The sequence below is a fragment of the Prorops nasuta genome, unplaced genomic scaffold, assembly GCF_024137725.1.
Source record: "Prorops nasuta isolate Cenicafe-Biocafe unplaced genomic scaffold, Cenicafe_Pnas_1.2 PNAS00008, whole genome shotgun sequence".
Taxonomy (NCBI): Eukaryota; Metazoa; Arthropoda; class Insecta; order Hymenoptera; family Bethylidae; genus Prorops; species Prorops nasuta.
The window spans coordinates 8,067,544-8,080,564 of NW_027116805.1; the positions used below are offsets into that span (position 1 = coordinate 8,067,544).

The following is a 13,021-nucleotide window of genomic DNA, read 5'->3' on the forward strand; positions in this document are numbered from 1 at the left end:
CAAGTTTATTCAATAGTATCTCTCTAAACAAATTCCCACCTCTTTCAAAATAATTACACTTGCAAAATTCCCTAGGCTTTTTTTATTATATGTGTCGATCGAGCTTTTTCGTGCAGTATAATCGTAATACGTACAGTGGAGTTTAAATAATTACAATAATCGTCGTGGTAACTTTGTAATGCTAAAATAATCAATATGCACTGCAGAGAACATTTTTTATCTGAATTTTTAGTCAGAAACTTTTCAGGTTCTTTCCCTTTAAAGTTTGCATTTTTCTGAAAGTTGAGCTTTTCCGATGCACAAACGATATTTCCCAGCAACACGGGTCATAAGAAAACTAACACAACGCCCCAAGAGTCTTGGTTTTACAAAGAGACATTTGCATAATGCACAGAAGAGATAAAAACGCTCCAGCAGCTGCTGTTACTCCTGTCTCTTTTAATAAATTTCAACAGCCACTTGTTATTCCCTCCATTCTATCTCATAAAATCACTGCAATTCTATCAATTCATACATATGCAATCTGTTAATTCAATTATTTCACTTGCGAGTATTTCAGAATGAACTTGAAAACTTTCTAAGATTTCTTTCCACTAAAACTTGACAAATTTCTTAAAACTTTGGAAAATTAATATAAGCTTTTTGGTGCATAAAACATTTCGTAGATATAAAGTTCATTAATAACATATTAAAAATATTACAACTTTTCGATATACAAAGATTTTCAAATGGGATTGAGACCAATTTCCTAAAGCAATTTTAAACACATAACAAGTACGTATAAAAAATGAATATCAGTAGTTATATTTAACAACAATTGGAAATTAAATGAAATCCAGCAAAAATTAAATAAACAACGTTATTAACTTTATTGTTGAAAAAACAAATCAATTGATCCATAAAAGATATTTTAAATAATTTGTTACTCAAAATTGCCTAATTGGCAAACACTTAATAATAGATGGAATTTAACTTTAAAAGATAAATTAATCAGATTGACATTGGGTAAAGTAGTGGTAAGGGGGGAGGAGGGGGGATCGAATCACGTCACGCTACGTAAATCGAGCACCGCTACGGTAACATGTTTGATTATAGACGCGGTGTTGACATTAACCCTTATACATATAGTATACCCGCTGGCATGGCTCGCATATACTATATAACTATATAGATGTCGATAAATCGCCCCTATAAAGGGCCACGGATTAAAGCTGACGTTTCGTTTTCCAAAATTTATCAGCGTCCGATTAACCTTCACTCCTTTTTCAAGGGAGTAAAAAACCAACGCGATAAAAGTAACCTCTCCCCCCCTCCCCCCCCCTTAAACCATCTATCCGTCACACTAGATCTATTCGATTTAATCCCAAGTGTGATTTATCCAATAAATATTTATGCAAGCACGAGCGATAAACACTTTACCCAAGCGAAATTCGTGTTTGCTTCAATTTGCCTAGCAGAATTCGTCATGTTTAAAGTGGATTGCAATGTGGAAAGGGAATATTCGGGAGTTTATGACTGGAAGACTCATTTTTAAAGTGGAGGCTATATTTATCGCTCTATATATATATATATATATATATATATATATATTTATCCCCCCCCCCCCCCATATCTTTCTAATTTAGTTTTAAGTTCTAGTTTCTAAGTATAGAGCCTCTTTAATGTACACAAAGTATAAAGGATCTAACTTTTTTATATATTTTTGTTTGCAATATATAGAACCTTTTTATGGCTACACCTGTACTGCACTTTACTCTATTGATTGAGTTCATGGAGTGTTTTTTTTTTCTAGTGCATTAATAAACCATGTTTTATATTTCTTATTTTTTTATTCCTAATCCCTGTCTTATCATTTTTAGGACTTTCAAAAAGATGCGTTAAGAATATATTCATTCTTTATACAATATATACATCAAAGACAAATTTTATCACATTTTCATGAAATTTTTCGTACATCTGCTTGATTTTTAATTAATTTTCAGATTCCAACTACTCCCTTTTTTTATTTGTTATTTCTCTTGAAATACTAATTTTTCTCTTCAAACTCTTCACATTTCCTCTGCCTCTATTCGTTTTCCTTTTGTGAATTAATAATTATCCTTATATATACAGTTTGTTTACTATTTCCATGTGTGCGTGTCATGTAATTTTATTTTTTCATCATTATTAATCGAATAAGTTGAATAATCCAAGTTGCAGAAACGAATTTCTCGAAATTCTAGAATAGAGTAGGGAGGAAGATTGGTCCATGAAAAATAGCAAATTCTCGTAGAGTGGAAAACGGGGCTTGCAAATTTTTGAGCAAACGTGGCAGTTTTTATCATATACGACATTAAGTTTTTTTCCTATCACGAATATTATACCACGTGCAACTGAACGCAAGGCGAAGAATTTCTCGGGATGTTTAATATCTCCCCAGCGAAATGAAGAATTCACATGCAAATTAGACAGAAGAAATATCCTTCGGCGACTATTTCCAGGCAAGTCAAGGAATTTTCGTGGTTTGCACCCTCACCTTTTCCCTTTTATTAGATTCTATCTCTCTGATCCGTTGCGTTCATATTTCTGAACTATACATTTTAACATAGCCAGCCCAACAAAAAAATCTACAACAAAATTGCTTTTCCAAAATCCCTAACGAATCTTTACAATCTTCGGTCAATGAAAGGATATTATACTAAAATCATACAATTTTTTTTTTTAAGAGTCCATTGTGGCAAGGGTGATACTTTTTTGGGGTTAAATGAATTTTTGGCATGCAGAGAGGCATTTTTGGTGCTTGATGGAGGTATTTGTTGAAATTTGCAGTGAGCGGGTGGGGGACAATGGATCTTTGAAAGGTGAGTGACAAGAGGGGAGTAGGGTGAAATCAGTAGTCAAAGGAAACTGAGTGAAGAAATTATCGATCAGGAATTGTCGGGAGGACGGCATGGCATCTGCGTTTGGACGTGCGAGGACTGAGAGTCTGCTGGGTGATAGTATCATCGTTAGCCTACGTATCCGAGTCAAGTGAAGCTTGTGTTTCAGTTTCGGCTAATCATATACGCCAGGATTCGAGCTGAGCCGGAGCTACCGTGGCCCCAATCCAATTAGAAGCCGGTAAAACCAAACTGAATACCGTCTCCTGCGAAACGCTACACCCTCAACCAACCAAACTTCCTTGCTTTCCTATAACGAATTTCATAACTTTTCAACCCATTGTTGCACAATTTTATTCTCGATTCTCCTTCTCTCCACTTTTCCTTATAATTCAAATTGAATTTATGAAATTCTTCAATTTTGTATTATTGCAACTCGCATATTTGCTAAACTACCCCTGATGATCTGAAATATGGCAGATATTAAAGGTACCTTATTATCATTGAATCAAATCAATTTTTAGTAGATTAATCTTGATGGATCTTCACTTTGCGAATTAAATCATTTTTTGCATTGAATTTTATTTCATCGAATTTCTCAATTTGTATTTTGTGATTAGGCGAACCTTTACAATATTACCCCCTTTACTCGGAGATATTTCAGATTTTTAAACTCTTATCATGTTGAAATTAGTTTTCAGTAAATTTATATCTCATTGGATCTTTATTCCTTGAATTAAATCTCTTAGAACTTTTCTGTATCGAATTGTATTGCACCAAATTTCTCAATTGCATTTCGTTGCGAGGTGCATACTTACAAAACTACCCTCTTTGCTCTGAAATATCACAGATTTTAGAGCTACCTTATTATATTGTCAAATCAAATCAGTTTCTACGAAATTTGTCCAATTGGATTTTCATCCCCAAAATTAAATCCCATGGAATTTTTTCTGCCTCTAATTTCATTTCGTTGTGTTGTGTTTCATTTTAAGACTTTTTAATAAACCGTCCAAAACGAAGTCGCCTATGAGATAAATTTTTTGTCCCATTAGTGCAATGATCAGTTAAGTTTCTTTGTGATAGACATTTTTTTGTCCCCAGCGAAAGGTAAATCACTGGAGCAGAAGCCAAGTGGTGGAAATTTATTTATTTTTTTTTTCTTTTAATTTAAGAGTATGGGGTATGCTACGAGGGATACGATCCCTCGGCAATTTTTCAGCGACCACAGAGGAGCAGTGGTTATCCGAAGCCTCTGAAATTTTCGACTCGCTCGATTTATTTGGGAAACGCGTTTGGTTGGTCGCGCAACTCGATATAACCCAGGACGCATCGGGTTTCCTGCTGGTTTCTCATAAAAGTGAAACAGCTCGACCATTTTCACTCCGCCCCGAAAAAAAAACCCTGAAGCGATACCCGCTGTTTCGATCCCTTCTCTACCCCTGCGACGTTTCATCTCTTAAATTCCCACTATCTTACCCTTTAAATTTATTATCAACACTCAAGTAATATATCCATACCATGTTTTAGCATTTATCACAATTTTATGCCCAAAAGAACAGGGAATCATTGCATTAAATTGTTATTTATATAACGTTTTCTTAAACGAACTTGGAAAACTTGAAGTGACTCCTTTGTTATGTCCTAAATCTATTCTTGTAAAATTTCAATACTGGATCTCCTGTTTTTACATCTATTATAAACACTTCAAAAAAACGAGATACTCGAAGCCATATTCCTCTTGTCTCGATCTTAACTAATCTTTAGCGAAAATTTATCTCTTAATTCCTTAATATTAATATTTATTATCAAGCCCCACTTATACTACTTATACAAGGCGATTCAACATTCGTTATAATTTTATATGTTAAAAATATCGAAGATTCTTTTTTGAAATTTTTCTTTAAAACTTTTAAAACTACAGCGAAACTTCATCCCTTAATTCACAATGATCTATCTTTTACATTTATTATGATCATTGAATTTCAGTTTCTATAATAATTTGAATATTTGTACAAATTTATTCTCTAAAGACAAATGAGAAAATAGTTATTAAAAATTTACGATCAAAATAAACCTTGCTATCCATTTATAGAATTTTTGTTATTCATTAATCAAACATTTTCACGTTTCCAAAGAAAAACAAGACTTTTGCGAAATGTGTGAGTGTTTATTGATAAATAACGATAGGGGTGAGCGTGGTTTTTCCATCGCATGACTAACAAAAGTAAGAAAGCTCTTTTCGAACGAGTGCTCCGAATTTAATCAAAATGCTTTTATCCAACCGTGAACAGAAAAAAATTGTTAACAAAAAACAAACTAAAACCTCTACGTATTCAATTAATGTTTTTCAATTCGCCCAGAGATCTTTGAGAAATCAAGTAAAGTTTGAAATGGATCTTTCGGGACTTTCGAAAAAAACTACAATAGCTTAACGTTTGGGAAAAGCACATTTCAGATTTATTCAGATGAATAAAATTCAATTAATTCTCTCCTCGAATATTTTTCAATCTATCGATCTATCAAAAATATTTAAAAACTTTCTCCAAATTATGCCAGTAGTACAGCCAATTAAGTAACCTTCCAACAAGTATGAATTCAGTTAACAGAACGATTTTGATGAGTTTATTCTTTTATCAAATCTAGTTTCGATCGTTGATACAAAATTGATCGTTGCAGATTTGCTTTATGCATTAATGGAGACTGAAACTGTCAGTGGTCCGTATCGGAATTTCAGTTCAGTTCTCTAATTGACATTTAGCCACCGAATATTGGTGAAATTTTACTAATCGCGTTAACCCTACCCCCTCCCCCTTTCTTGGAAGCTAAATAAAGTTTACTGAAGATTGGAACAAATCTTCCAGTAAGTTCCTTTATTCCCCTATAAAATCTCATGGAAGGTCGAGCCAGGTTAATCCCGAATTAGTATCTCTAAATTATCAAAAAGTAATCGTATCGATTTATAGTGAAAATAAATTAAAGCAACCAGACTCGAAAGCTCCATCGACGCATAAACGATGAATGACAATTAAGAGAATCGACCAGTTTCCCACCAAAAGGTGCGAGTTACCACTACATAGCACGCGGCAGCAAAAAACTATGGTAACCACACAAATCCCACATTCACCCCTATAAAGAGCTTTTGGAGAACAAAAAAACTTCGTCGGTTCAAAGAAAGCTCATAAAAATAAGCAGAAAATTTATCCTCTTAAAAAAAAGCACTGCAAAAACTCCACAAAGAAGTAACTATATAACTCTGGTACGAATAAAGTGGTGGACGCGATGGTTTAATTATATATTTGGTACCGGATGCGGAGGTCAATGGTGCACGTGATGAATAAAGGACGAATGTTTGTGGCATGGCTGAAGAGAAAGCTCAAAGCTCACCTGTTGAGTGGAACGTAGATGGTCGAACCGGCGAGATTAGCGAGGGTGGAAAGCGTTGTAAGGAGCCGGCATTGTTTCCAGCGGGACCGGAAGTGCACGAGAGTTGTTCGGTTGCACCGGAAGTCCACTGGAAAATGTCCTTTTCGCAGAATCCTTGGCGAGGCTTTAGCGGGCTCTTCGTTCTTGGAGCACCGCTAGGCCTTCCATCGTCACCCCTTTCATCCCCCTCAGCTGCTTCAACCCCCCCAAGGGGAGGGTGTGCGTATCAAAGTGACGAGAAAGGAGGAAGAAACAGAAAGCACGAAGAGGACCTCGAAGTCCTTGGGAAGAGACACGCACTACTTTGCTCGCGAAGGATTCCAGTGTCGACCCCGTTGGAGGATCGTTTTTAGGGGACGTCGTTGAAGGGGGATGAGATTTAGAAAAGTCGAAAGGGGTGAGTCGAAGGATTTTTACGGAGAACCGGATGGCAGCGTGCTCGTTGGAGGATCTCGCGACACTGAAGGAGGCGGAGGACCCGTTATCCTGTAAACAGTGCTGGGCCACCCCTCATTCAGCCCCTCTTCTTCCCTCCTGCACCCCCTGCAGGCAGGGGAGCGTGCGCAGGGCGCATGCCCCGGCTGCTACGTCCAGGGTGTAGGCCTCTGCCTGGAAATTATAGGTCTGGGCTGCTGCAGGTAGCTGCGACTAGGGACTAGCTCCTGTCAACCTACCCTCTCTGTCTCTCTTTTCACTCTCTCTCTCTCTCTCTCTCTCTCTCTCTAACACACGTATACTCTACACCCATCTATCAATCGCAATCAAATTGTATAAGAAGGAGACAACTGAATCTTCCATTTCCTTATGCCTCTATTTCCACACTTATTCACGTTTTCCCCTTTTTTATTTATCTATGGCTCGCTTGTCCAAGGACTCTCTCCTTGCACAAGAAATAAAGAGAGTATATAGAGGGAATGCAAAATCTCTCTCCAATCTTGTTTGTATACTCTCTCTCTCTCTCTCTCTCTCTCGATTTCTCTCTTGCTCTCTCACACACTCTCTCAAACACACACACACACACACATACACAAACAGACTTTATCCCACTCTCCTTCTACCTCCACATCAATACGAAGATATTTCAGGAAATAGATACCCTGCATTTTCCACCCACTAAATCCGTCTTACTCCCACTACGATTTTAAACTACGCAGTCGGGCTTTATGGTGGGCGGCAAAATACATCTCTATATAATAAAGTAGCGGGATTTATCGCCAAATGAATTTAACATAACGAATTTATCTGCAAGTGGCAAAATTTGGACAGAAATTTCTGCCTTTCTATTGGCTGATCTATGCAAGGTTTTTACTACTTGTGATTTTACTAATCTTGGTTTGATCAGTACTCTCCCATTCTTCGCTCGATGGAAAAACATCGATCTCTCGTTTGGCTCGATAATGTCTGAGGATTATGTCCAACTTTGTAAAAGAAAGTTTTGAAGACCTTGTGAACTTGAAACTATGAGAAATTTAGTTATTTTAAAGTGGACTTTCCAATCGAACACCGTTTGATCGCCGCAGGGAAATAACAGCGTTCTCTCCTATGAACGAGGGAATAAAATGAGAAAGAACTCCGATCGAGACAGGATCGAGCTGGTATATTCCCAGTACCAGAATTGAACGCGTGTTTAACCCTTAAAGTGCCATACGAGTGTTTCAAACCCAGTGACTATTTTGCCGCGACTTGGACATTTATTTATCTACTTAGACTTCAGAAATCAGTATGGAAGCCTTATAAGCGTGAAGTAAAAGGTTAAGAGGACATTGATTATAATAAGTTTTTTTTTAGTGATAATAAATGTCCTATACCATCAACATCGCGTTAATTTAGCTGCATTTTAAAGATATATAAGAAAATTCTTTTTATATGTAATTTTAAGGAAACGCGTTCTTTAAGGGCTAAGAAAATATCGTACTGTTTATCTTCGGTCGTTTCGACGACGTTAATTAAGAGAATTGGCACGTGATATCTGGCAGCATAATTTTCACCGTTAATAAATTCATCGTACGAAGTAGGTAAACCCGGAGCGTAGTCGGCCAAGTAGATTAGTCAAACAGTGTGTAGTGGATAAGGTACACAAGTGAGAGTGGTGGACGAATGCAAAGGAAAGCGTAGTGGATTGACGATACTAATAAAAGGGGGGAGAGTGGGGGTGGAAAAGTATAAAAACAGGCAAACAGGAAGATGAAAAATTAAAATGGCGTTGCGAGATTGGTAAACAGTTGAGAGTAAAGAGAGAGAGAGAGAGAGACGGTTATTTCAGAATATCACGTGTGTGGATGGATAAAAAATTAGGAGGTCCGCAACAAACAAGTAGTACGAGAGTATATATGGTCAGAGGTGGAAAAGCTAACAGTAAAAAATTTAGTTTGAATTAAAAATTAAATTTTCAGGAGGAAATAATGGTGAAAGAAAGACAGGAAATGAGTAAATTGAAGATGTTGGGAAGAAAAGTACAGAGAAGAAGCCGAGGAGGGATTGAAGAACAGGGTGGATGTGGGCCCAAAGTAGGTGTAAGCAGGACATGGATGATACTAGGGGTAAGCACAGGCAAAGGGGTTGAGGCGAATGTTGATGGAGAGCTGGGAAGAGGTGAGTAGAATAGTAGGGGAAGTAGCCAATGAGAATAGATGGAGCCGTTCGTGGATTGGTTGGGCCGTCGATGAGGGGCAGTGTGCCAAGGGCAGCTGTGGCCTTGACCGAAATAGAAGCTCCTGGCGCGAGTACGCGAGGTCGCAGGGGGTGTCAGGGGGTGCTGGTTAACTCGCTGCGTGTGCGTGAGGGGTTAAGAGGGAATTAGAGCCAACCTATCGTGTCCAACAGGACTCTCTTCCTTCCCACCCTCACCCCACCACCATTTCTATTCACTCGAGAATCCTTTCTCCACAGAATTAAAAGACACGTTCGGCTCTCTAAATTCTGATAAAATTCAACCCCTGCTCCGCGCAGCTCTTCACTCAAATTTACTAAAAAATCTTAACTCTCCCCTACGTCGTTTTTTCCCCTACTTCCCATTCATTCGTGTCCCTTATTACTCGTTTCTAATTTCCCTTTTGTAAGTTTCTTTCTTTCCTGATCCTTTCGAGCTGGACAATCCAATTTCAGGGGAACGATTGAAGAATGAGTGAGCGAGTATGCGTGCATGTAGGAGAGGGGGATGATAGAGAGTCGCGAGTGTCCTTGAGGAAATGACGTGGATCCATAAATCACACGAATATCAATAATTGAAATAATTAATTGAACAAAAGCCTCGATTTTCTCCACTCCTTCCACTTCACCAATTTCCTCCTTTTATAACTTATTTCTTCCTCTTCCGATCCTTTCGAGCCTGCGACAATACAACTTGAGGGAAACTGTCGGTTAAGGGTGAGTAGAAGTTGGAAAATCGCGAGTCCTATCGGAAGGACGAGGCTCGATAAATCACACGAGGCAAATATCCGTAATTAAAATAATAAATTCATGAATCGGACGGTGGGCGCGATTGCGGTTAATGGAACACGCGAGGTAAATGGGTGAAATAATGATCCATCATGGTTGGCCAGGCTAGCGCATAAGGGGTTGGTTTCCATTCGGGGTTGGCGATGAAGGAAAATAAATAGGACCAACACCTACAACTCGACGAATGACCAGGGATGATTAGTGGATCGTCGAGCTTCCGTGTAATCAGGGAATCGCGTGCCGCACCGATTGGGGTGGTCGACGAAAAATCCCCACGTTTAATGAAATGGCCGCCATGACAATTAGCGACTCCTGGCGAGGTGCTCGCTAATTAAAAGCCCAGTCGGCTCCTCGCAAAGTGATTAAAAACACAAACTCCGCAATCAAGCATTCGAAACTCCCCAATTGTGCCTCGACCAATCTTGCAAAATTCATTCGAGCTTCTCTTTTCTTGAACCACTTTATCATCTTTAATTCTTTCTCGATATTTTTCCCCTATTCAATTCTATGCCCCTTTTATTAATTGTTCGCTCGATTGAATTTGTAATATTCAAATTCATTCTCGGAGTGCTTTGGAGTAAAAATAAAATCTTGCAAATTTTATTCAAACTTTTCTTTTCTTAAACAATTTCAAAATCCTTCCAATTTTTCTTGATGAATTCTGTTCTTCTTGTTCTACTTGATGGACTATAATATTTAAATTTATCTGTTGATTTCTTTCGATAAGAATTAAAAATACAAATTATTTACTACTTTTTTTGTCTTTGGTGTTGTAGATTTTAATTAGCTTGTAATTATATTATTCCTTTCTATCTCTTAATTCCTTTTAAATCGGAGCTTAAAATAAATAGTTTCGTTTAAATTAGTCAGTCTTTTTTCGATGATGGAAACTATTCTATTTATACATTTTTAGGAATTATATCTTTCTCGTTATGATAGCAACAATAGTATTTGATTTATATTTAAATTGATTTTACCCTCTGTTTACCCCCAGTGGAAAAAGAATGTTGATTTTAAAGAGATTTCAGGAAACAGCCCGTTTATTGTTTATAATTTACTCGAAAGCCAACGGGATTCATCAAATCCGTACGATCGATTGACGAATTACGGTAAAGCACGTATATAATTTACGAGACGAAGTTTGATGCCATAATTGGAGCAAAATTTGCATATTAAAAATGAACAAAATCGCAATCAGAATAGCGAGGGATGTTTCGGGGTTTCTGGTCCACATTGGTGTCGATCAATTGTTTCGAAAACTCAAATTAGTTGGCTTTGTACCGATTGACACGCGAACGCATAAAGTTTGAATGGTACTCGTAATTATTTCCTAACTGGATATGGCAAATTCAAAAAAAAAAAAAAAAAAAAAAGGAATCCTACGATGAAAGACACTTGAACAATTTCGATATTTGTTAATCCGCGCAAGAATTTATTTTTAGCAGCGATCGATCATTTCTATTTGAAATAAAAGTATACAGAAATTGCAGCCGATTAATTACACAAATTTCACTCAGAAAATTTACCGTTATTATTGTACAAAGCTTTAAAATAAACCTGGAACAAAAAATCAACATTTTTTAAATTAAATTACTTTTTTTGTAGATATAGCAGGCCCAAAAAATAATTCTAGAAAAAAGATACTCGATGATTTCACAATAATTATTAATATTTATTATAGGATTAATTTTTAGTAATTTTTTTCGCATGAATAATTTTGATCGAATGAATAAAAATAAACAGCGATATAAAAAATTGATTTATATGAATTCCAATCAGCTTAAAATTTCCTTGTGATTATTGCATCAAGTTTTAGGATAAACTCTTCGACGAGGAATGATAATTTTCAAATGCGAATTTTTCGAGCGTCGTGGAGAAATTATTTTCGCTCGCTCGCGTAAAAATACGTCGGAATTGCAGCAATAAAATTAACGGGACGTTATTAGTCTTTCAAGTTCATAAATGTTGATCTCCGGTGTGTTACGTAAAGACTAAGAAGAAGGTAAATCGAAAATGTAATTTATTCGCCTTAATAAAATGAAATGTTAAAAGTCGCGACCTCACCGATGGAAGCCACATTTCAGTGTTGGATAATAGATCTAACAAGATTCTAGGTAAAATCTGGAAGCCATAAAACCTGCCTGCGTAGTGAAATATCATACAGTACAATTTCCTCGCAATGACATTGAATTTTTCCACCTTCCTTCCATGTGTTTTTGCCGAAATAAACGAAAAAGAGTATTGTCGATCAATGAATAATTTACCTTTGTTCATAAATAATTTAGTGTTTTAAAAAAATGGGAAAAGAGACAGAAGGTAATGGAACGAAAATAAAGGAGAGGAATTTTCAATAAAAATGTGCAGAGGAAGGATATGCTGTGAAGACGGAGGGAGGGGGTAATTAAAGGGAACAAGTGTGGTTAATTAGTAACGAATGAGAAGTCACATTAGGCAATTATATAATTTAATATGCATAGAGTGCCGGATTGTCTAAACCGTGCCAATGCCAATGAAACAATCTTTTTTCCAATCCTTTTTCAGCTTAATACATTATTTTCCTGCTGCACATTATCGACAGTCATTTCGGTATCAGCGTCTGATCGCGAAGATCTGTAGGGTCAATGGTATAGTGTGGTGGTGGTGGGGGGGGGGGAGGGGGGAGAGAGAAAAAAGAGCAATTTACAGAAGAAACGCGCGATCAATGACTAATCAGCATTAAAGGACTGCAACAATCTGGTTTTCTCGATCTAAACAATGTATTTATGTGAATCTCGTTCTAAGATCCATAGATCACTGGATCCATGCATCGCTAGATCTATAAAATGTAAAACAGTCAATAGTGCAGAATTAGCATAAGAAAGTCTAGCAGTAAATTAACCGTATAAACAATAAAATTATGAAAATTTTATAATGGGATCTATAGATCATTCGTGTGATCTAGCTGATGTTTTTTTATGCAATAAAACTTTCATCAGTGTCCAACGAGTGTACTTGATATTTAATAATAATCTCGATATAAATGAGAGAACTTGGTGTATAATGCTAGTAATTTCAGGTTTGATTTTCTCACGAGCAGCCTGAATCTCATGTCGTTGGGATCCATGGACGCGAGTGAGGTTAGCGACACATAGATCACACCTGTGGTCTCGATCCTTGACGAAGAAAGCGTTCATTAGTACCTAACGAGTGTACTTAATATTTAATTACAACGAGCGAATGTCACTCGCTCGGTAAGGCTATAAGAAAAGATATGATCTATTGGCAAGTTGCAACCTTGGACGATCGCACGTTTCGTCATTTCA

The 13,021-nt window shown here is 36.9% G+C and overlaps 1 protein-coding gene across 3 annotated transcripts in view; it reads right to left on the minus strand.

Moving 5' to 3' along the window:
- bma (SCY1-like protein bma) overlaps positions 1-6,717 on the minus strand; it is a 45,422-nt gene extending 38,705 nt beyond the window's left edge. For all 3 annotated transcript variants that reach the window (XM_066730087.1, XM_066730088.1, XM_066730086.1), the window contains exon 1: positions 6,243-6,717. The gene's annotated coding sequence lies outside the window, so the exon portion shown is untranslated. The remainder of the gene's footprint in view (positions 1-6,242) is intronic.
- Between the last annotated feature and the right edge of the window lie 6,304 nt (positions 6,718-13,021).